This window comes from Anabrus simplex, chromosome 9, assembly GCF_040414725.1.
Source record: "Anabrus simplex isolate iqAnaSimp1 chromosome 9, ASM4041472v1, whole genome shotgun sequence".
In the NCBI taxonomy this organism is placed as follows: domain Eukaryota; kingdom Metazoa; phylum Arthropoda; class Insecta; order Orthoptera; family Tettigoniidae; genus Anabrus; species Anabrus simplex.
In genome coordinates, this window is record NC_090273.1 from 85,247,652 (window position 1) to 85,270,177 (window position 22,526).

General features: G+C 40.0%; 2 protein-coding genes across 4 annotated transcripts in view; one reads left to right on the forward strand and one right to left on the reverse strand.

The window, feature by feature from the left end:
• The window catches only part of lace (serine palmitoyltransferase long chain base subunit), a 234,107-nt gene extending 217,229 nt beyond the window's left edge, over positions 1-16,878 (reverse strand). For both annotated transcript variants that reach the window (XM_067153519.2, XM_067153522.2), the window contains exon 1: positions 16,745-16,878. The gene's annotated coding sequence lies outside the window, so the exon portion shown is untranslated. The remainder of the gene's footprint in view (positions 1-16,744) is intronic.
• The window catches only part of LOC136880962 (reticulon-1-A), a 574,503-nt gene that overhangs the window by 75,055 nt on the left and 476,922 nt on the right, over positions 1-22,526 (forward strand). The gene's annotated exons all lie outside the window — the stretch shown is intronic.

Genomic DNA, 22,526 nt, shown 5'->3' on the forward strand with positions numbered 1-22,526 from the left:
CGCTTGGTACACGAACAAGTCCTCACTTACTTGACTAACTTCTCACTGCTTGACCCTTACCAATCTGGTTTCAAGAAAGGACACAGCACAACGACTGCCCTACTGAAAGTAACTGATGATATCCGACAGGCAATGGACACTCGACAAGTGACTGTACTGGTTCTACTTGATTTTTCTAGTGCTTTTGATACTGTTGTTCCTCAACTGCTACTTTCAAAATTGGATTCATTAAATTTCAGCAAGACGGCAATAAACTTTTTCAGTTCGTACCTCAAAAATCGCCGTCAGTGTGTCAAAGTAAATAATAGCAGATCTGAGTGGCTTAACAAACCCCTCGGTGTCCCCCAAGGGTCTGTACATGGACCATTGCTGTTTGCAATTTACTTACACGATGTTGCCAAATCGATTACACATTGCAAGTATCATCTTTATGCTGATGATCTGCAGATCTACTACCACTCAAGAACTGATAAAATTCAGAGTGCTGTAGAAAAAGTTAATGCTGATTTAAGTCTCATAAGTAATTTTGCATTGAGTAACAATCTCAAAATTAATCCTCTTAAAACGCAAGCAATAATCATTGGTACTTCAAAAAACTTACACGTCTTAAAACAATACGAAATTCCTCCTGTAGCACTAAACAATACCATTATTCCATTTTGTGAAACAGTTATGAATCTTGGTGTGGCTGTAAGCGAAACATTGAACTGGTCGCAACATGTGATGAAAGTGTGCCAAAAGGTATATCAAAGCCTGCATCCTATGAAGCGGTTTAAAAATATATTTCCTCGGTCCTTGAAAATAAAGCTCATTCAATCACTCTTGTTTCCAATTCTCGAATACTGTGATACAGTTTTTATTGATATCAATAACGAGCAAAGCATGAGACTGCAACGTGCCCAAAATGCATGCATCAGGTATGCATTCGACATACAACCATACGCCCATGTATCCCCATTTTATACACAATTATCTTGGTTACGACTGAATGACAGACGTAGACTCCACGCAACTACTTTGGTGTATCAAGTGCTTTCTGAAAACACTCCTCCTTACCTATCCACCAGATTTCGCTACCTTAGTTCCCTGCACCTGTTCAATACCCGGTCAGGCTGTACGCTAGAAATTCCTGTGCATCGAACCGCAACCTACAACAGATCGTTCACTATCACCGCCACGAGCTGGTGGAATGAACTCCCCAATGACACCAGGGAAGCTAAATCTGAGACAAAATTTAAAATCCTTTGCCAGCGTCATCTTTTAAGCACTTCCAGTCTTTCTTGAGTGTGAATGGGATGCATGAATGAGAGTGAATATGGTTGTTTATTGCAATGTGTTCCTGTATATAATTTAGTTATACTTTACTCACCTTAGTTTAGTTAGTGATACTTTAGTTGCTTTAGTTATACTTTAAGTTGTAAAGATTTCATATGTTTAAATTTTATGTAAAATATACATTGTATATACATGAAGTGGTTAAGTGTAAGAAAGGGCCGGGAGCCCTAACTTCGCCACAATAAAGACGCTTTAATAATAATAATAATAATAATAATAATAATAATGGGTTTATATGGCAGTCTCGTTCATTTTCCCGCCTTTCTTGGCCTTTCCCCTTTTCAAATTTCTCATTTTCCAATGGTCAGATATTATTCCGAACACACTTTATTAATTTTACTTTACTCAATTTCTTTTTTTTTTTTAGGACTATCAAGGCGGGGAAGCGTGCTCATTTCATCCGATAGAACATGGGTTCGTTTCCCCTTTAAGAAGGCGAAAATTTAGATACGAGACCTCAATTCTGGAGGGGCATGTGATTTTGGAGTGTTCACAGCCTTCGCCAGAAATGAGTAGCAAGTTCATTCGTAGGGGCAAAGGCGGGCGGGCATAGGACTAACGATTCTATCGGACTTGGAACAGATATTTCCGCCATAGGTTGTATTGACATGTACGGTGAAGGCTTTACTACTTTTACTTATTTGCTCATATTTGTTTTACATTAAACAAAAATATCAAGATCCTTCGATCATTTTACCGGAAAATACTTTTCTGACAATTAGGACACATTTGTATCCATTAAAGTATGAAATGCCGATTTCTGACTACTGTTTGTTATGACATGTGATTAAATTTTAATCATGGAAAAATTAATTTCCGATACATCTCTGTTGGGCAGTTGTTGTGTGAAGATCAGTTCACACCATATGTCTTGCACTCCAGAGCTTCGTAAGGTCACACGTTTTTATCAACGAAGGCTGAGACCACACGATTCATTCTCTTCAGTTCTAGACCAATAAAAAATATATGTATTTTTGCCGGTCAGGGTTAGTCATGCCATCTGCCCTGAGAAAATATTCATTATCGGGTTCTCGTTTTTATCCTCTCGCGCTGCTGGGATAGGTTTTGTTAAGACATCGCTATCTCGTCTGGTAACGTGCCGGAGGGATAAGTTCAATTCTTATTTCCTCCGTAGTGGGTTCTGTTGATTATTCTTCGATTTGCTATGAAAATACACGGAAACGAAAACTGAGTTTTAATTCGGGTCTCATAATTTTTCAATATTTCTGCTGAGTTTGCACTGCTGCCCCATTCCCTATTCCAAATAAATTTGTCTAGGGTGAGCATTGCAGTTTGGCTTCCCTGTGAGCCGGACTGGTTGATAATCGCCACAGCAGCATTTGTGTTGTAGCAGAACATTTGTTGCGCCTAAACCCCCTTAAAAGCCTTTAACGGCGTGTGCCTTGGCTTCTAATACCATGTTGCCAAGCTGGCCCGGACTTTTTTCAAGTAATTTGGAAATCAAAATTAGACTATATTTGTGGTCAGCGTGTTGTTTCTAAACTTAGAGGTTTCAAGTTCGATTTCCGGGTAGGGGAGAGAATTTTGCTTTGAATAGAACGACAGGTGTCGTACCATGTCTCGTCGAGGTAAATGAGAATACAGTCTTCTGTCTATAGTCTCGTTCGGATTCTGGGGGAGACTCGACATCATGCAAGAGACGAGTCGGAGCGTCTCGGTGTACCCCGAAGAGTCAAAAACTCAGGCCAAAATCTAAAACCTTTCTAGCAACTTTCAACATAAATTCACTTACACAAACTGGCAAGCTGAAAACCCTCACCAAAGCTCTTCACGAAAATCAGATATCTATAATGGCCCTACAGGAAACAAGGTACCCAGATGAAGAGATTTTTGAATCCGAAGGCTACCGATTTTTCAAGAGCAAAGCGCAAAGAGGAATCCTCAATGGAGCTGTGATGCTTGGAACCGCGTTTGCTGTTAGAACCAAGATCCTTAAATCGGTTGCAAATTTCGAACCTGTGAATGACAGATTGTCTATACTCACAATTAAATGCGCGAACAAAACCTACGCCCTAGTTAGCGCACATGCTCCTACAAACGATAAGAACAAGTCTGATCCAGACGAAGTTGATAATTTCTGGGACCTACTGGATGAAAAATTAAGCAAAATCCCCAAACACCATGTCAAGCTTCTTTTGGGTGACTTCAATGCCCAACTAGGTCGTGAACAGAAGTACAAGAAAGTTATAGGAAATTACCCTGCTCACAAAAGAACCAATCCCAACGGCCAAAGACTGGTGTCCATTTGCGAAAATCACAACCTGCAGGTCATGTCGACCCACTTTCGCCATCTACCCAGAAAGCAAATGACTTGGCGTTCTCCCGTCCAAGCTCTCGGAGAGTTCCAAATTGATCACGTTGCAATCTCCAGAAGAAACAGCCCTGAGATTATGAATGTGAAGGTAAAGAAAGGCATCAATGTGGCCTCAGATCATTATGTCTCTTATCAAATTCAAACCAATTCCCGCAAACACAAGAAGACAACCAAACAGATCACACGCTTCGACAACGATAAACTTCGGCAAAGAGTCGAGGAGTTCCAGGAGAAGGCTAGACCAAATGACTGTGACTTTAACAACACCAAAAGTCTCCTTGTTGAGGCTGCCAAAGACGTTGCAGAAATCAAGAGAAGCAAAAAGCATGCCTGGTGGAATGGTACCTGCGAATCAGTCCTCCAAGAAAGACTCAATGCATGGAAACAGTACTACTCTACGAAATCAGAAAATGATTGGGAAACCTACAAAACCCAACGTGCCCAAGCAGCTAGGGTGTTCAGAACTGAGAAACGTAAATACGAAAAAGCTCTCATTGAAAAGATAGAACAAAACTTTAGGAAGAATGAAAACAGAGAGTACTACAGAGCCTTCAAACGCAAACTCACTGGCTATAAACCACTATCTCTATGCTTTGAGCGAAAGGACGGCACACTGGCGACGTCAAATGAAGAAAATTGCAGCATTCTGGCAGATTACTTCAAGAATTTACTTAATTGCTCTAAACCGCAAAGCGCCATTGAGAGCAAGGAACCCTTACTCAGGTACCCAGATTCCAGACCACCCGACAGAGATGAAATCAAGCGCCACATTGCCCGTCTCAAAAATAACAAAGCGCCGGGTGAAGACTCAGTAGTAGCAGAACTATGGAAATATGCCCCAGAGGAATCGCTTGATATCTTGCAAAAGCAAATAGAAGAAATTTGGAACAAGGAGACCCTACCCGAAGATTGGAAAATAGCTTTGATCCATCCACTACACAAAAAAGGCAGCATGAAGAACATCAACAACTACAGAGGAATATCTTTGCTACCCGTGACTTACAAAATTCTATCACTTGCCATCCTGGAGCGTTTGGAAGCACAAGTCGAACATCAAATAGGTGAATACCAAGGAGGGTTCAGAAAAGGTCGCTCAACAGCTGAACAGATCCAAAATCTGAAAACGATCATCAGATATTGTACACTAAGGTCCAAGCAGTATGTGTCTGTCTTTGTGGACTTTAAGAAAGCGTACGACTCCATTGACCGGGAAGTCCTGCTAAACATCTTAAATGAATTTGGAGTTGATTTGAAACTGCTGGCATTAATTAGAGCCACCCTGACCGATACAAAATCCAAGGTGAAGTTCCACGGATGTCTCTCGCATTCCTTTGCCATCAAAACAGGAGTCCGACAAGGTGATGGGCTATCCCCGATACTCTTCAACTGTGTTCTTGAAAAGATCATCAGAACCTGGCGGGTGAGATTACAGGAAACAAACTACAGTCCATTGAGAATAGGAACCAAATCCAAGGGGATCGCAACAGACCGCTTAGCATTTGCCGATGATATTGCTGTTCTCTCAAACGACATAGAAACCGCTAGAGCTCAAGTTGAAATTTTAAAGGAAATTGCCGAACAAACTGGTTTGCAGATATCGTTTGAGAAAACAGAAGTAATGACTAACATCAAGGAGGCTCCACCAAAACTCCATACAAAATACGGGGACATCACCCGAGTAGACAAATTCAAATACCTGGGTGAGATCATCATGAAAAATGGACTGGACAAAGCACTCCAGGAGCGAGTACGCAAACTGGAAATAGTCTACCAAACATCCCGCACAATCTACAACAAAAAATGCTTTTCCCAAAACGCTAAGATACGTCACTATGAAACAGTTCTAAAGCCAGTAGTTCTATATGCAGCCGAAACCCTATCTCTAAATGCCAACAAAGGACTCCTCGAAGAACTGGAAAAAAGAGAACGCAAAATTGTGAGAGGAATCTTGGGATCAAAGTACAGAAATGGAATCCATCAAAAGAGATCCAACAAGGAAGTCTACAGCAAAATAGAGAAAATTACTGACACATTCAGAAAAAGACGGGCACGATTTTACGGTCATCTGAAAAGAATGGACGGAAGAAAGTTAACTAAAGAAATCTTTCACTTTTTTGATTCAAACCCCAAAACCACAATTCCCTGGTTTAGAAATACCAAAGAAGACCTGCAAATGCTACATATCTCAGCTGAAGACGCCCTTAACAGAGATCTCTTCCGCAAGAAATTATTGACGAACGGGCTAAACCGAGACGAACAACCGAAGAGAAGACACGGTGCCCCTTGGACAGAGGAGCGTAAGCAGGCCCACTCACAAAGAATGAGGGAAATTTGGGCTCTAAAGAAGGCCAAGTTCAGTGTCAAATGCAACAAGACTTAACGTGGTCCTTGATGGCCCCAGCGAATTATATATACAGTCATAGGAAAAAGTATTCGTACACTTAATACTGAAACAAAAAATACTTTATTTAGTGCACTTATTGCCATGTGCGTTGTATAACATAAATAGGTTAGCTTTCTGTACACTATGTAAAGACATACACACCATAAAACATACAATTGATGGACGTCCCTGCCATTAATACATAAATAAATGAAAATGCCTTGATTTCATACTCATAAAAAGTATTCGTACAGTCCGGTTTTACTTTCATTCCCCACTGATTTTAGTGCATATTTAGTATTTGTTGGCAATCCTTTTGATTTTACAATGGCCTCAAGCCGCCTAGGCATTGAATGAACTAGCTTGGGGGTGAAGGTGGGGTCAATCTTACCCCATTCTTCCAAGAGAGCCATTTTCAAAGCTGGCTTTGATGAAATATTAATTGTGCCCAGTCTCTCTTTACGATAATCCCGCACATCTTCAATCGGATTCATATTCGGGGATTGGAGGTGGTGCGGGGAGTTGTTCCATATATGTGGGCGTGTTTTATAAAATCCACAGTCGTGTATCCAGGGCCGTATGGTTTGGATCATTATCCTGCATGACTACATAATCACCCAGAAGTCCCATTTTTTCGGCACTAGATACTAGACGTTTCTTCAAAACTTCAGTACAATGTTTACGGTCCACCTTTCCATCTATGAATTCTAAGGAACCTACTTCCGCTGAGCTCAAGCACCCCCAAACCATTAAACAACCTCCACCATGCTTCACTGAAGGAAGCGATTTTTTCTTCCAGTTCTGTGTTCTTTTTCCTACCCCCCTTTCTGTAATGTTCTTGAAAAATAGTGAATTATGCTTTCATCCGTAAATATAACTGGATACCATAATGCTAGAGAAGCATGTTTGTAGTCTGTAGCGTATTGTAGTCTTTTCTTCCTGTTTGCTGGGGTAATTAAAGGTTTTCGCCTGGCATTTCTACAATGATAGTCATTCGTATATAAAACCTTTTGAATTGTGGAAGCATAGATATGAAGTATTAAATCATTTCCTAGTTCAGACCTCAGTTTTGCAGCACTGATTCTAGGATTTTTCTTAAGTTTCCTGAAGTTTAGTCTTTCAGTTCGTTCGTCTAGTGTGCATGGACGTCCACATCTACGTGCATTTTTGAAAGATTTTCTCTCACCATACCTGTCAATAATTCCCTGAATTGTAGATCTTGGTCTCTTCACAAATTTAGATATTTCCGAGAGAGATTTACAGGAATTATGAGTCCGAATTATAATCATTCTCCCTTCTTGTGTTGATTCTTTCATTTTGCGGCCCATCTTACTGATAGACTGTATCACTTGTTGTTTACAACGATTGAAGCACAATTGACTTGGTAAAAGACGTGACCTTTACTGCTTTCCTGCGTTGCAAGTGATGTCATCAAGGTTTTTGATCTGAAGATTTTCCACCTGTACGAATACTTTTTATGCATCTATATTTCGAAATTATTGGATGATATGCTTGTTAAAACAAATATTACCAAAGTACTATTGTTATTTCCGGTACATATTCATAGTCATGTTTCGTGAAATACCGAAATAGAGGAAAGTAGTGAAATTTCTAGCGGCCTATGGACAATGCGTCAATTACAAACGACAATATTGCTTAACGTTTAAGGTGTACGTATACTTTTTCCCATGACTGTATATATTATTATTATTATTATTATTATTATTATTATTATTATTATTATTATTATTATTATTATTATTATTATTATTATTATTATTCACCTTCGCTAATCGGCCAACTAGGGGCCACGATAAGCCTCACTTTACAATCTGGCATTTGTTCATTTTTCGCTTGATCCACATCGTCTTCAATAGCTCACTGTGTTTAGCACCACGTTCTTCTGTCCATTTAGTACCAGTTGCCCGTTTTTCGTCCCGGAAGGTCCCAAAAGTCTTGATGGCTGCTCTGAAAAGATTTCGGTCTTGTGCATCTTCTGCTTGTAGGCCCAGTTCTTTAAGATCTTTCTTGACATTAACGTACCATGACATTGCCGTTTTTTGTTTTGAGTCAACTATATTGAAGATACGTTTCGTCCATCGAGAGTCGATCATCCGTCGTATATGACCGTAGAAGCGAACTCTGCCTTTACGCATTGTGTCCGTGATCTTCTCTATCTTGGAGTATACTTCTTGCCTGGATTTTCTAATGTAGATGTCATTTTTGTAGTTTGGGCCAAGTATGCTGTGTAGGATCTTTCTTTCTTTCTTTCCTCTCTAAATCCGCAAGCAAACATTTCTCGGATAGGATAAGGCATTCAGATGCATACAGTGATACTGCTTTGATGACAGTGTTGTAGTGACGAATTTTTGTGTTCAGGGAGAAGCACTTTTTGTTGTTGAGGCTGGTTTGGAAAGTGACTTCCATTTTCTTGATTCTTGCTGCTATGGCCTCTTTGTCAAGTCCATTTTGCTGAATATATTCCCCAAGGTATTTAAATTTACTAACACGGTTTATCGTTCCATATTTGGTGTTTAGTTGTGCCGTATCATCTTTGATATTTGTCAATACTTCTGTCTTTTGAAAGGAAATTTGTAAACCTGTTGGTTCTGCTACTTCCTTCAACACATTGATCTGTTCTGTTGCGCTTTCGAAATTTTCTGTAATAAGGGCTATATCATCAGTGAACGCTAAGCAATCTATTTCCACTCCGTTTTTCTTTGTCCCAATTCTTACGGGTTTGTAAAGGTTTCGTTCTTTTAACGTCTTTCGCCACTCCTGTATTACCTTCTCAAGTACGCAGTTGAACAAAAGAGGTGACAGCCCATCTCCCTGTCGAACGCCTGTCTTGATCTCAAAGGGATCAGAGTGACATCCTTGGAATTTTACTTTGGATTTGGTATTAGTTAGTGTTGCCCTTATTATCGCCAGCAGTTTCTCATCGACTCCCATTTCTGCAAGGATGTTAAGCAACACATCACGGTCGATGCACTGTCTTCTGGTATGGGGTAGAACAAATTTGTTAATTTTCCTGTCTTATATTCGGTTGCAGAAAAACTAATAAAAATTTGACCGAAATGTGATTGGCAATCATTCTATTTGAGTTTCCGAAACAGCAGTCAGTGTTTGATCGATCAATTTTCCATCAGATTTTGCCAGCACGTTCATACTGATCAAGCACTGATTCTCCAATCAGTGCCTAGAATCTTTAAACTCAAGGGTACTATTATTTCATTAAATAAATCTGTTTAAACGTTTTAATGATATTAAATTAAAGTTCATGTAGTTCACGTAATATTTTGTTTCCCATAGCCATTAGTCTCACATGTAACCTCAATCTTATACCGCTTTTGAACAAAGAACAAATTAATTTTTATCACTAAATTACTCCAAATATTGAAATAAATACTAATCTCTGGCATATTAATATTCATGTAAACAAAACTTCAGAATTAATAAGTCAGTATGACAAAACTTGAATCTATCTGCAGCATATTTGTGTGCTCTTTTGTCATTTTCGTACCGTACTCCGATCATTGCATGCAGTGTATCGTAGCCTGTTCGCTAGTCTGATTGTTAATTACAGTTATACCTCGTAATTTCTTTACATGTATTCTTCTGATGAAGAAATCTAACCGTCTTCTTTTCTTTTTCTACCGCTTTTCACGCACCTGTGGGGTCGAGGGTGCGAACTGCGTCGAACATGTAGATTTGGCCCTGTTTACGGCCGAATGCCCTTCCTGACGCCAACCCTATATGGAGGAATATAATCACTATTGTGTGTGGCTGTGAGTGGTGGTTGGTAGTGTGGTTTGTGTTGTGTTGTTGTGGGAAACCATCTCACTCCTCATTTCGCTTGTATGCCTCTTCAGTGATGCCTAGGTCATATGTGACGGATAATGGAACTTTTGTGGATCCGACCAGTCTTCGGGCTGACTACTTAACAAGAGGATGGTTACTTTGTTGTATGTATGTTCAGTCCGTCAGCGATTCCGCTGGTGGGATCCTCAACAGCTCTGCCATCAGTTGTCATAGATGGCCTAGGCATCACTGAAGAAGCGTACTAGGGAAATGAGGAGTGAGGTAGTTTCCCGTTGCTTTCCTCACCGAGCCAGAATTGCTATTACATATAAGTCTGCCAAGCCCACTGAAATGCATACACCAACCGACCCTATGAGCAACATTTTCACACTATTCATGGCAGGGACTGGCTGCATAAGGATTGGCATTACTAGCATCGCCCATACCTCAGTCACTTTCATATTGTCAAAGCCAAGGATAAGACGGAGACAGATCTATGAAAGTAACAAAATTGCTCTAGCCTATACCAGAAGACATAATGCACTGTAAACACTAGGTCCTGCCAGCAAAGGCATTTACTTAGTTGTACTTCATCTTAAAACAAAAATCACCACTACCTCTACTGACTGCTTCACACACAGATGGCTGAGAAATTTATATCTGTTGGACGATCTGTGACTGAGTTTTAATGAATTTTGTCGGGTGAATATCAGATGTGTGTCTAAAAATATTTTACAACCCCATATCGTACGACATGTTCTATAGAATGGACTTTATTCCGCCTTTCAAATATCAGATATCTTTGCCGCGATCTTGGGATTCGGAGCCCGTCACTCTACCACTGGCCCAAAGAGAGAACAGACATATATTTACTCTTTGAATTATCGAGTGCTTATATGTATGTATCCGAGTGCAGTTTTCCTTGGCTACTGCCAGGCAGTGGATTTTTCCTTAAAAGATTTCCTTCCATGTTTGACTTCCAAAGGCAGACCTTGTATGAAGCAAGCTCCGAGTTACAACTAAAAATTGAAAAAACATAAAAATACGATTTAAACCAAAAATAGACAAACGACATACAATGAAAAGGATATTTACAGATGAGGGACGACAGCAAAGATCAGAACGAATGAAAAGCTATCAAAGATGATGACCAGAAAATGATTGAATGAAGTGGTCCGATAAGGTCGTGAAAACAGTAGTTTGTATGTAAATACTGAGGTTCCAGCCATCTTTCATTGAATTTCTCGTCCTTCCTCCCCTGTATGCCTTTGCTGGCAGGACCTAGTGTTTACAGTGCACTATGTCTTCTGGTATGGGCTAGAGCAATCTTGTTACTTTCATTGATCTGTCTCAGCTTTAACCTTGGCTTTGACAAAATGAAAGTGACTGAGGTACGAGTGATGCTAGTAATGCCATTCCTTCTGCAGCCAGTCCCTGATGTGAATGGTGTGAAAATATTACTCATAGGGTCGGTTGGTGCATGCATTTCAGTGGGCTTGGCAGACTGATATGTAATAGCAGCTTCTGGCTCGGTGAGGAAAGCAACGGGAAACTACCTCGCTCCTCATTTCCCTAGTACGCCTCTTCAGTGATGCCTAGGCCATCTATGACAACTGATGGCAGAGCTGTTGAGGATCCAACCAGCCTTCGGGCTGAGGACTAAACATACAACACATCCTCCCCTGTACGCTTCTCCTAAAACACAAACAACACTGAGGAAGTAGAGGAAATATCTAATATAATACTGTATTTCATATCATCTAGTTATTAGAGCAACTGCGGGGCCTCACATTTCACGACGTGTAATCGGGCTGGTGTCCTTGTTGAATGTCGTCCAACAGCATTCTTAACTGTTTTCGGTAAATTGAGCAGCGCACTCGTGTCCGAAAACGTGAGTAGAAGGGGAACAGCTAGACGTTGTCAAGACGTTCCCTGGACTAAAACCATAATTACAAGGGAACCGATTGCAATGAATCTGAGTAGCATGATCAATGAAAACATCGTATACTTACTGGTAATAGAGCAGAAATTCTGGCGTAATATAATGTTTACGTACGCAAGAGATGGTAATTTATTGCTGCAGTTTTAAATGCAACGAGGTGTATCGAAGGTATAGATTACAATTAAAACATGGTAGTAGGTTTGTCAGTTAAGACATCAGAATGTCGTTGCACGCTTGCCGTTGTTACATTTAAAAAATATAGTGATTATGAAAAGGAATAGCCTATGTTTCTTCGTTCGTGCTAATACGAGGTCATATTAGTATCATGCACGCTGAAATGAAATGGCGTATGGCTTTTAGTGCCGGAAGTGTCCGAGGACAAGTTCGGCTCGCCAGATGCAGGTTTTTGATTTGACTTCTGTAGGCCACCTGCACATCGTGATGAGGATGAAATGATTATGAAGACGACACATACACCAAGCCCCCCGTGTCAGCTAAATTAACCAATTACGATTAAAATTCCGGATTCTGTCGGGAATTGAACCCGGGACCCCTGTGACCAAAGGCCAGCATGCTAACCATTTAACGATGGAGCCGGACATCATGCACACTAATGTATCGAGACAAAGATTTCATTCTACATTATTATAGCTTTCATTATAAACGATGCAGAAGTATTAAAGCCCTAAAATGGTGATACATTCATGTACTGTACGTGTTAGTAACTAAGTAGGTTTGGAGAGCCTGAAATTCTGTTCGTGTTGTCAAAATGTTTTATATTAACTTTAATATAGAACTATCAGCCTAGGAGATTTGTATCGGAGAAGGTAAGAGGGCTGGAGGCCGTGGACCTATATTAGGCACTGCCCCGGTGCAGGAGAATGGAAAACCACGGAAAACAATTCTTAGGAGAGTCTGCTATGGAGATTAGTCCTTCTACGTCTCCCGAATACAGGGGCGTGCCGTGTCCACTTCTGTGCTCGGTTGGCCGGTCGGAGTACAGAGCTGTCGAACCACGGACCAGCCGTAGCCACTTGTGAGCCGAGACCCACTTTGCGTCCGCCGACCTTAGCTAGACAGTGCATTCTCAAGGTGCTGCTCCAAGCCGCCAACAATCATTTAGAAATTAGTTACAACACTGCCGTTCATTTTGCGATAAAATTATTATTACCATTAAATTTAACCCTAGAATGGTAACAAGGAAATTTAACGCTTATTAGTAACTATACGCTTCCAAGGCGTACACGGCGCAAACAACGTCTGTACCGTCTCCTATGTTTCTTTTCTCCAACGTTCTTCATGTTAACTACATCACTAAGTATAGAGGTTAAGTCAATTATATTTTCTTTCTGAAACTTGAATTGCGTGTACGTCTATGAGGCGTATTGTTACCATTCTAGGGTTAAGATACGGCAATTCGTTGTTCACCCAAGTTTCATTGAAATCTGTGCGGTCTAACCTAAACAGGTCCCTTGTTAGTAGTCTAGGGGTCTACGTCGGTGATGGTACCTTCGCAGTAGCACAGAATGTCCAGAAGGGAAGGGAAAACAAAATTCTCGAAAATTTCAATGAACCGATTTCATAAGATCATTGACATTTTACATAATAATTCTAGTAGATACAGACAAATAAAGAATAGCCCTACGCATAGGTCATTTCACTACAAATTATACAATATTTTATTCACAAAAGAGACCATGCTGGTGGTGATTGGTTATTGTAGGAAATACAGCTGGCCAACCATCGCTATTAACACTAATATCAGAAAGGAAAAATGGAAGGAAACAGACACTTCGAAAAATGAAGGTATTGGCCAAACAAAGACAAGGGCCACGAAGGGCGTGAAAATGAATGAATCCAAGGCCACGGAAACCGAATACCGTCGGGGCTGGAAAAGAACACGAGTTGACCGAGGGCGTCTGGTAGGATATATGAAAGTGACGAGCCTGGCACAAGTGGAAGCAATGTCAGGACTCGGATGAGGGCCGAGTGGTCGCCAACCTACGCTCGCAAGTTACGAGCTCCTGGTGCCCGTTTTAGTCACCTCTTGCGACAGGAGGGGATGCCATGAATGTTAACGGTAGGAGAGATACATTCAAATATTGAACTTAAGTTCACACTTTTTACTGACGACATGTTGAATATTGAAGAGAACGAGAAAAGGACAAGCCCATGTATTAACAATGATGAAATTCCTGGCTTGGTTTTGACAGACGATATCATTCTGCTCTCTCTATCATAAGCAGCATTACGAGAACTACTGAATATTGCAGAAAACGGTATTCGAAAATTGACATTAAGGAAACAAAGTAATGGTATGTAAAAAGGAAATGAAGAAAAGGGGGTGTAGAATTATTCGTAGTAGTAAGTAAAAGAGAATATTTAGAAATCACACAAACATGTAATGGGAGTGGAATGAATAAATAGGACGAACCAGAATGAATGGGATGGCCGATATACCTAGCACGAGATGTTTGGAAAGGAAGATGTCAACTGCTGAAAATTTGCTGCATCAAAAGTATGTTAAATGTGCTTTTATAGAATCCAGAGCATTGTATGTGGCAGTATGGAGCATTGAAGTAAATAGTAAAGAAATAGGTGTAATAAGTAACACACTCTGCAGGGTGAAGAGGCGTACTAGGGAAATGAGGAGTGAGGTAGTTTCCCGTTGCTTTCCTCACTGGGCAGAGTAGGAATGAGAAATTATTGGAATAGAGAGATTCAGAACGAAGGTAGGAATCGGTAATAAAGTAACCATCAGGGTATTTAAGCAGACGATAATGACAGACTGCAAGACCAAAGAACATTAGAATCCGGCGAAATGATCCAAAAGTTGTCAAAAAAGAAAGAAAGAAAGAAAGAAAGAAAGGAAAAAAAAAGTAAAATGTTTACCAATAGAGAAGTGAGAGGTATGGCTATATGGTAGCTGATAGTTACATATTAAGAACAAGGGTTAAAGAGAGAAACATAACGACGTTGTTTATTTTGTGGAGAAACAATGGAAGGGGTGTATCTAGTGAGTGTGTACGCAGACTGAATAATGCAGGATTAAATATCTGGGTGGTGAATATAAAATAAAAATGGAAAGAGGGAAAGAATTCCATACAATTCTAGAATGATTAAACAGTGGATTGCATTTTTTGTGCATTTAAAAAATATCAAAAGAGAAGAAACGAAAATAAAATAGAATTTAAGCATTAACGAAACTAATATAGGGTAGGATACATGCTTGTCATAGAATATGTAGCATTGTATAAAAAATAAGACAAAACGTGTGATAATTTATAGAATGGATATAAACACTACCAGATTTAAGTATATTTAATGTAGTAATATATAAATGGTTGTAACAAGTAAAATCGTATGCATGTATCAAATAAATGGATTGCAATAAATTAATGCTGTCTCCCCAGTTTTAGGTGATCCAGAAACTAGGGGATGAGAGTATTCTATTGGAATACGAGGGTATGCTTTTTTAATTCTGAAGGACGTCCTGATTTCCCTAGCACTTTCATTTAAGTTAAAAGTCCTTGATCATTCAGTTGAACGGGAAGTTCCCGAGAGACCTTGCCAGCGGCGCATGTAGTATCCGCCCCCTTGACGCTATCCGTCACGAGAATCTACTGTAGTAATAATAATAATAATAATAATAATAATAATAATAATAATAATAATAATAATAATAATAATAATAATAAGAATAGTCTGTAATATTTTCTCCATCTTTTTTGCATTGCTACCGAATGAACCAATCCCTTTCCCTTTTCTTTTTTTCACAGCCTACATTTGTTTTAACATTCTGAAGCACCTAGCCCATTCAAACAAGGAATGTACACAAATACTCCAAACAACGCATTAACAAAGGGTCGTAGTTACAAAGTCAGAGGAATTAACCAGACGCGGCTAAAATCCTCTGCCTGGTCAGGTATTTTACCCGGGGCTTTCTGAACCAAAAGCCTGACCATTCAAACATTGTTTTAGAGGAAAATATATTGCTATTACTATGTGTATAAGAAACATAGTCCTGGAAATAAGGTAACAATGAAAGGAATAAACGCATAATAATGTTAAAATATGTTTATATAGATATGAAATTAAACACACGAACGAATTATAAAGAAAAATTAAAGGAATGTAATTTTAAATTAGAAATGAACGTGAATAATTTCGTACCTCATATATTTGGTTTCGTATGGAATATTAAGTCATCTATTATTCGTTTTGAGCATATGATATTACTTGCATTTTAGCATACACTTTACGGAAGTACCGTAAAGATCTGACAAGATATTTCCGACCTATTTCATTTACCGCAAATGTACTTACTGAAATTTCTCTATGAAGTGAAGTAATGTGGCATTTCTACAACCGTATACATTCAGTGTAACATTCTTGATATGCAGTAAACAAGGAAAATTACTGTGTAACGGTGAAAAGGATGCCCCTTTTCAATGGCACTATAGCCCGAAGGCTTGCAGATTATGAGAAATGGTTAGTGCAACGAATCCTCTCGGCCTTTATTCTTGGTTTTCTAGAGTGTATAAAGGAAAATAAACCCTTCAAATAAGCACTAATGTAAGTAATGAAGGATAGGAGAGCGTACATTTTTGTCGTAGTGTATATATCCTGTAGACAAACGACTGATGTGTAAAACGAGTATAAAACTCTTCTTAGGTCTGATTATAATAATTAATGAAGTAAAAGGCAAACTGCTTGTAATAAGGATTGGATAAACTAATACTCTCTCCTCAGCTGCTGGCGATCCAGAATTAGGGTAAGTGTGTTCTAGTCTATTACAGTAAACATAATCTGAGATGAACTTGTTAGGCCTGAGTTGTTTTTCTTCTGGTTCTCGAATCTATCATTCATTCATACGCCTGACCGCGTTTGTAGCTTGTCAAGTTCGAAAGGAAGTAGTACTTGAATGTAGGTTAGTAGACATACTCACGGTTGTTTGTGTCCTGATGCTAATGGAAATGTTTACTTGCTGCAGTTGTCTACACTCCTGGTTAGTTTCTCTTCATGAGAGGGTGGTAGAAGAACGGAACACGACACTAACAAAACACTGCACTATTGACTTGACCCAACAAGTGCCACTGTCACGCAGCAGCTGTTTTGTCTGATATTAAACTGGCCGGTCATGTGGGTAGCGGCCAGGAGTGGGGGAACAGTGACATAATACCGTACTCAAGCGAGATAATGTTGCTGATAGCTTAAAATCAAATGAAGCTGTATCACTGAACCAAAAGAAGGTCGCTTGCTGGCTGGATCTGTTAGAATCAAAACCCCACAATGTAGGAAGGATCAGGGGCCTTGGGATCTATGCCACCTACTCATAAACATAATTTAGATATTACATTTCGAACCTTAACCAGTCTCGAAGAAATGGGAAAGTAGAATTATGCTCTGAAATATTTGACAAGTGATAAGAACGGTCGTTTTAATGGTAGCGAGCCTGCCTCCGGTTTGATTCCCAGTCAGGTCGGAGACTTTTACCTGAATCTAAAGGCTGGTTCGAGGTCCATTCAACACGTAAGAACGATTGAGGAGCTATGTGACAGTGAGATAGCGGCCCTGATCTAGAAGGTCAAGACCACGCATCACCATGTAATCTAAAAGCTTTCAGGCTGAGTAGCGGTCACTTGGTGGGCCAAGCTGTAACACCATGGACTTTAGTTTATAACAATAGTATCAGTTTGCCTTCAGCCGGGTTCAGACGGTAGAGGCCTCCCGAGCCCAAGTTGGCGGGTTCTATCGCGGATCAGTTTTTTGGTATATGAAGGTGCTCAAATACGCCAGCTTCATGTTCGTAGATTTACCAGCCCGTAAAACAACTCCGCCAGGACAAAATTCTGGCATCACGGCGTCTCCGAAAACCGTAAAAGTAGGGGTTTTCTGCTGTTGGTTTGATGCCGCACTGACTCGGACAGGTATTACAGCAACAGTGGTTTAGGTCATGACTAGGATTTGGTAAAGTAAAACGTAACATCCAAATTGATACGCAGACAGCCTGTATAGCTTCAAATCAAAATGTCTGCATACTGTAGACGAGACCATTCGATTATTATTATTATTATTATTATTATTATTATTATTATTATTATTATTATTATTAATGTTTTAGGGTGTTGAAAAGTCCCCAGAAGCTTAAGCATGTTGCAATTACTTAATTCATATTTCCGCTACCGAGCAAATGGCTGTACGGCGTGAGTAACATAGCTATCAGCTTGCATCCGGGACATAGTGGGTTCGAACCCCACTATCAGCTGCCCTGAAGATGGTTGTCCGTGGTATCTCGTTTTCACACCAGGCTGTACTTAATTAAAGCCACGGTCGCTCACTCCTAGCCCTTTCCTATCCCATCGTCGCCATAAGACCTATCTGTGTCGACGCGTCGTAAAGATTGTTTAAAAAAGAAAGCGTTCTGCTCGGCAATTCTGTCAGTTATCCAACCATTGTTTTTACCTGTTCTGTCAAGGTTTACAAATACAGCTAGTGAATTTCCATACTCCCGTCACAAGATGTATATTTTGTAGAGGAAAATATTAGAAACTGGTGTCTCCTCCTTCCATGATGGTCTTTTCCTCATGACGCATATTCTTGTAAGCTATTATTAATTGCAGCGAGACGTAATACTAACGTTCAGGTTCCCCAGCGGGAAGTTTAGTCCAATGAACAAGATTTATTAAATGGCTGTTGTAACTGAAGTATCAAATATGAAAATGCCTCAACTCCGTAACACAGATTTTTTTCCGGAGGAGGTTTTTTTTCCCCCGTCACGAGTCTAATGTAGACGGTTACTGAAGGATAGTTATTTACCTTTGAAGGGTTGTATACGGGATGCTGTTTGCGTGCACTGACGCATTAGTAAAAGCGGTTTAGGGTGTTTGAGAAGTTGGGTTATTTTGCAATGGTTTCAATTTCAATAGTTGTTTGCTACATGCAAATAGCATTTGATTGACCGATATATTTCTACAATAACAAATAAGTTGCCGCTGTGAATCAGTGGTAGTGTCGGCCTCCGCATCCCAAGATAGCAGATTCAAACCTGGCAGAGGTAGTCGGTTTTTGGAAGGGCGGAGAAAAGTCCATTCGACACTCCATGTTGTACGATGTCGCATGTAAATGATCTCTGGTGACACATTTGGTGTTTACTTACTTACTTACTTACTTACTTACTTACTTACTTACTTACTTACTTGGCCACACAAACCTAGTCGGTCTTTGGCCTCGCCAATTAGCCTCCTCCACCTTTTTCAATCCGTGTATTCTTCGGTTAGTCCCATTTTACTCATATCATCTCTCACCCCATCTATCCATCTCAATCGTAGGCTTCCTTTGGTCTTTTGCCTTGTTTTCTTCCACCACGTGCCTGGTTATCTGACCTGCTCGACGCACTACGTGTCCATTCCACTTCATCCTCCCCTGTTTAATCGCTGCCACAATGTCTAGCAATTTGTATAATTCCTGGTGTTCTAGGTTTTTCCTTTTCCTCCATTCTCCTCTATCCCTCACTGGTCCAAAAATCTGTCTCAGCACAGCATTATCAAATGTCATGAGTTTTATTTCTGTCTTTTGGGTCAGAGTCCAGGTCTCTGCTCCGTATAGGACCACGGGTTGTATTACAGTCCGGTAGATCCTTACCTTCGTGTGTCTCGATAGAAGCCGGGACTTGAGCAGCTTTCCAACTGCAAACACCTTGACCTGTTTCCTGCGTGAATTCTAGCCATTATTTCTTGGTCTCTCATTCCTCTCACTGATTACTGCCCCAAGATATTTAAATGATTTTACTCTTTGAAAGATTTCTCCATCCACATCTAAGGATTTGTTTTTTCTGCTCACTGCAAGGTATTTGGTCTTCTCCATATTCATCTTTAAGCCCACACTAATTGCTTCTTCTCTTAAAACTCTTGTCATTTTAACAAGATCTTGCTGATTCTGTGCTATCAAGACTGCATCATCCACGTTTGCCAGGGTGTTGATTCTTCTACCCACTTGAATTCCTGTCTCTAGGTTTGTTACTTTCCTCGGCGCTCTTTCTAGTACCAGTTTAAACAGAAGGGGGGAGAGACAGTCTCCCTGTCGCCCTCCAGTCCTCACTTCGAACTTCTCCGACCTCTTTCCATTCACTTGCACTGAGCATGTTGCTTCTTGTATACATGCTTGTGTTAATATTATTAGTTTCCTGGGAACTTGTACCCTTTCCAGTTCCTGTCATATTGCTTGCCTGTTCACACTATCATATGCTTTTTGGAAGTCCACAAATAGACAGTGTGCATCTCTGCGAAATTCCCAGCTCTTTGATAATACTTGTCTTATTATATGCAGTTGGTCAGTGGTTGATTTTCCTTTTCTGAACTCTGCTTGCTGAAATCAAAGTACTTCCTCGACGTATGGTGTTAATCGTTTTAGTAGTAACATGCTCAAGATTTTATATGCTGTACATAGTAAGGTGATTCCTCTGTAATTGCTGCAACTCATTGGATCTCATTTCTTAAATATCGGGCAGATGATACTGTTTCCATTCTGCCTGAATCCTTTCTTTCCTCCAAATTACACAGATCAGATGGTGCATTCTGTCTTGTAAGATCTCTCTTCCCTCTTTCAACATCTCTGCAAGTATTCCATCAGTTCCTGGTGCCTTCCCTTTCTTCAGCATCTTCATGATTTCTCCTACTTCTTCCCTGCTAGGCAAATCATTCTCCCCTGTTTGTATTGTCGCTCTATTTTCTCTGTATATTCCTTCTTCTCCTTCTCCTTCTGAATCTTCTTCTATTCTTGTAGCGTTATTAATGTTTTCCTCCACATTCAGGAGATTTTCGAAATAGTTTTTCCATTCCTCCATAGCTTTTGTTTACCCGACAAAATTCATTAAATCTCAGCCATAGACGTCCAAGAGTATTTCGGTTTACTCGGTCTGCCATCTAGTAGGCCCAGAGTTAAACGGAACGTGGAAATTGACGAGCAGACAGCCAGATGGCGTCGAATTGATCGCTACACACGGTAGCTGAGGCCATACGATTGTTATTATTACTGTATAATAAACAGAAACTCATCTTCAAAGCACTATAATTCTCCCCTCCCTACTGACAATAGAACTATTCAGGTTGGTTCAGACACATTTCTATGAAACTTGAGTGACTGATGAGTTAACATAATATCCTAAATATAATGGCAACAATCACTTTGTCGTAAAATCAACAGCGGTGTTATAAATGTTAGCATTAATTGCTGACCAATATCTAGATGAATCGGAGCAGTTAGCTGATAACGTGGAACGACTTTCCTTATGCAGGATAGAAATATACTGATAGTTCTATTAAGTTAGCCAACGGCCGTAGCCGTGTTGAAACACCGGATCCCGTGAGATCTCCGAAGTTAAGCAACATTGGGCGTGGTCAGGGGTTGGATGGGTTACCACACGCTGTTGGTGGGGGGTAAGGGAATGGAGGAGCGGAAAGGAACTGGCCACCCTACCGCACGTAAACTCCGGCTCAGGAACACCTCTCCGGAGGTTCGGACCTGCCTTCGGGCAGAATAACACTTACCTTATTAAGTTACATGAAACACTTCATACCGAAGGTGAGTTTTTGACAAAACGATCGGAATTTAGCGTTCTTCAAACCTATTTTACTAACACGCACAGTGTATGAATATATCAGATTTTGAGAGTTTAAATACTTCTTCATGGTGTGTAATGAAAGAGAAAATATTATGTACTGTAGTAAGAATTCTTTGTCATCTATATATAAACATGCATGGTATTAACATAATTGTATATTAGCACAAACGAGGAAACCGCCGGATTTCTGTCATGCTGTGGACAACCTGTGTAACAACGGCAAGCGTGCATCGATGTTTGGAATGTCTTCATTGACATCCTACAAAGTTTCATTGTAGTCTTTCTGGTCCAACGCAATAAGTTCCCTTGTGAGCAGTGTACAAAATTTATTTTCACCATCCCTTCGGTTTAGTCTTCTGTTAGAGAACTGTGACAGCTTATGACTCTACTATAACATACTTAGTTTTTTAAAATCACATAACGTAGCTAATTTCATCGTCAGGTTGTCCCTATAAAGCGGTTGACCAGGAAAAGTGGTAAGACTCCCACACAAGTTCTGCCGTCGACTTTGTTACATGCATGCGTTTAAACATCTGAATACTCCAGTTTCTTTTACCTTTATATCTGAAGCTTCCTGCTCTTTTTTGTAACATTGTTCGAAGCTTTTACGGAGATCAGTCTCGCAACATGCCCTTATTCATAAAAATTACATCAAAAATTTCTTGGATCATTTCTTCCCAATATGAATACATGTCAACTTTTTGAAGTTTCTTTTTAATTTTACCAATAATACCAAAGAGACGCCCACAGACAAAACTTCGGCCACACATGGAAATACGGTGAGTGATGTTCTTAAATCTTTCTACATACGCAAAGAAGTACAGATACATCATTATAAAGTTAAAACATTTCCCTGAGCAGTCTTCTGTGAAAAGATGGTACTCGGTGACATTTTCTAAAATATGGAGCAACGTGTAGAATTACTGACTTTTGAAACCGACTGGGTTGGATATTGGATATTGATTTACTGTTTTCACATGTTGCAGTTCAGTTGACTCTTACCTGGAGTGGGTGTATTATACTGCATAATATCGATTATCATAGCAAAGCAAAGTAATCTCCGTACAGGCCATGAAGCCCTTGGAGTGGTGGAAGGTAAAGGCTTCCA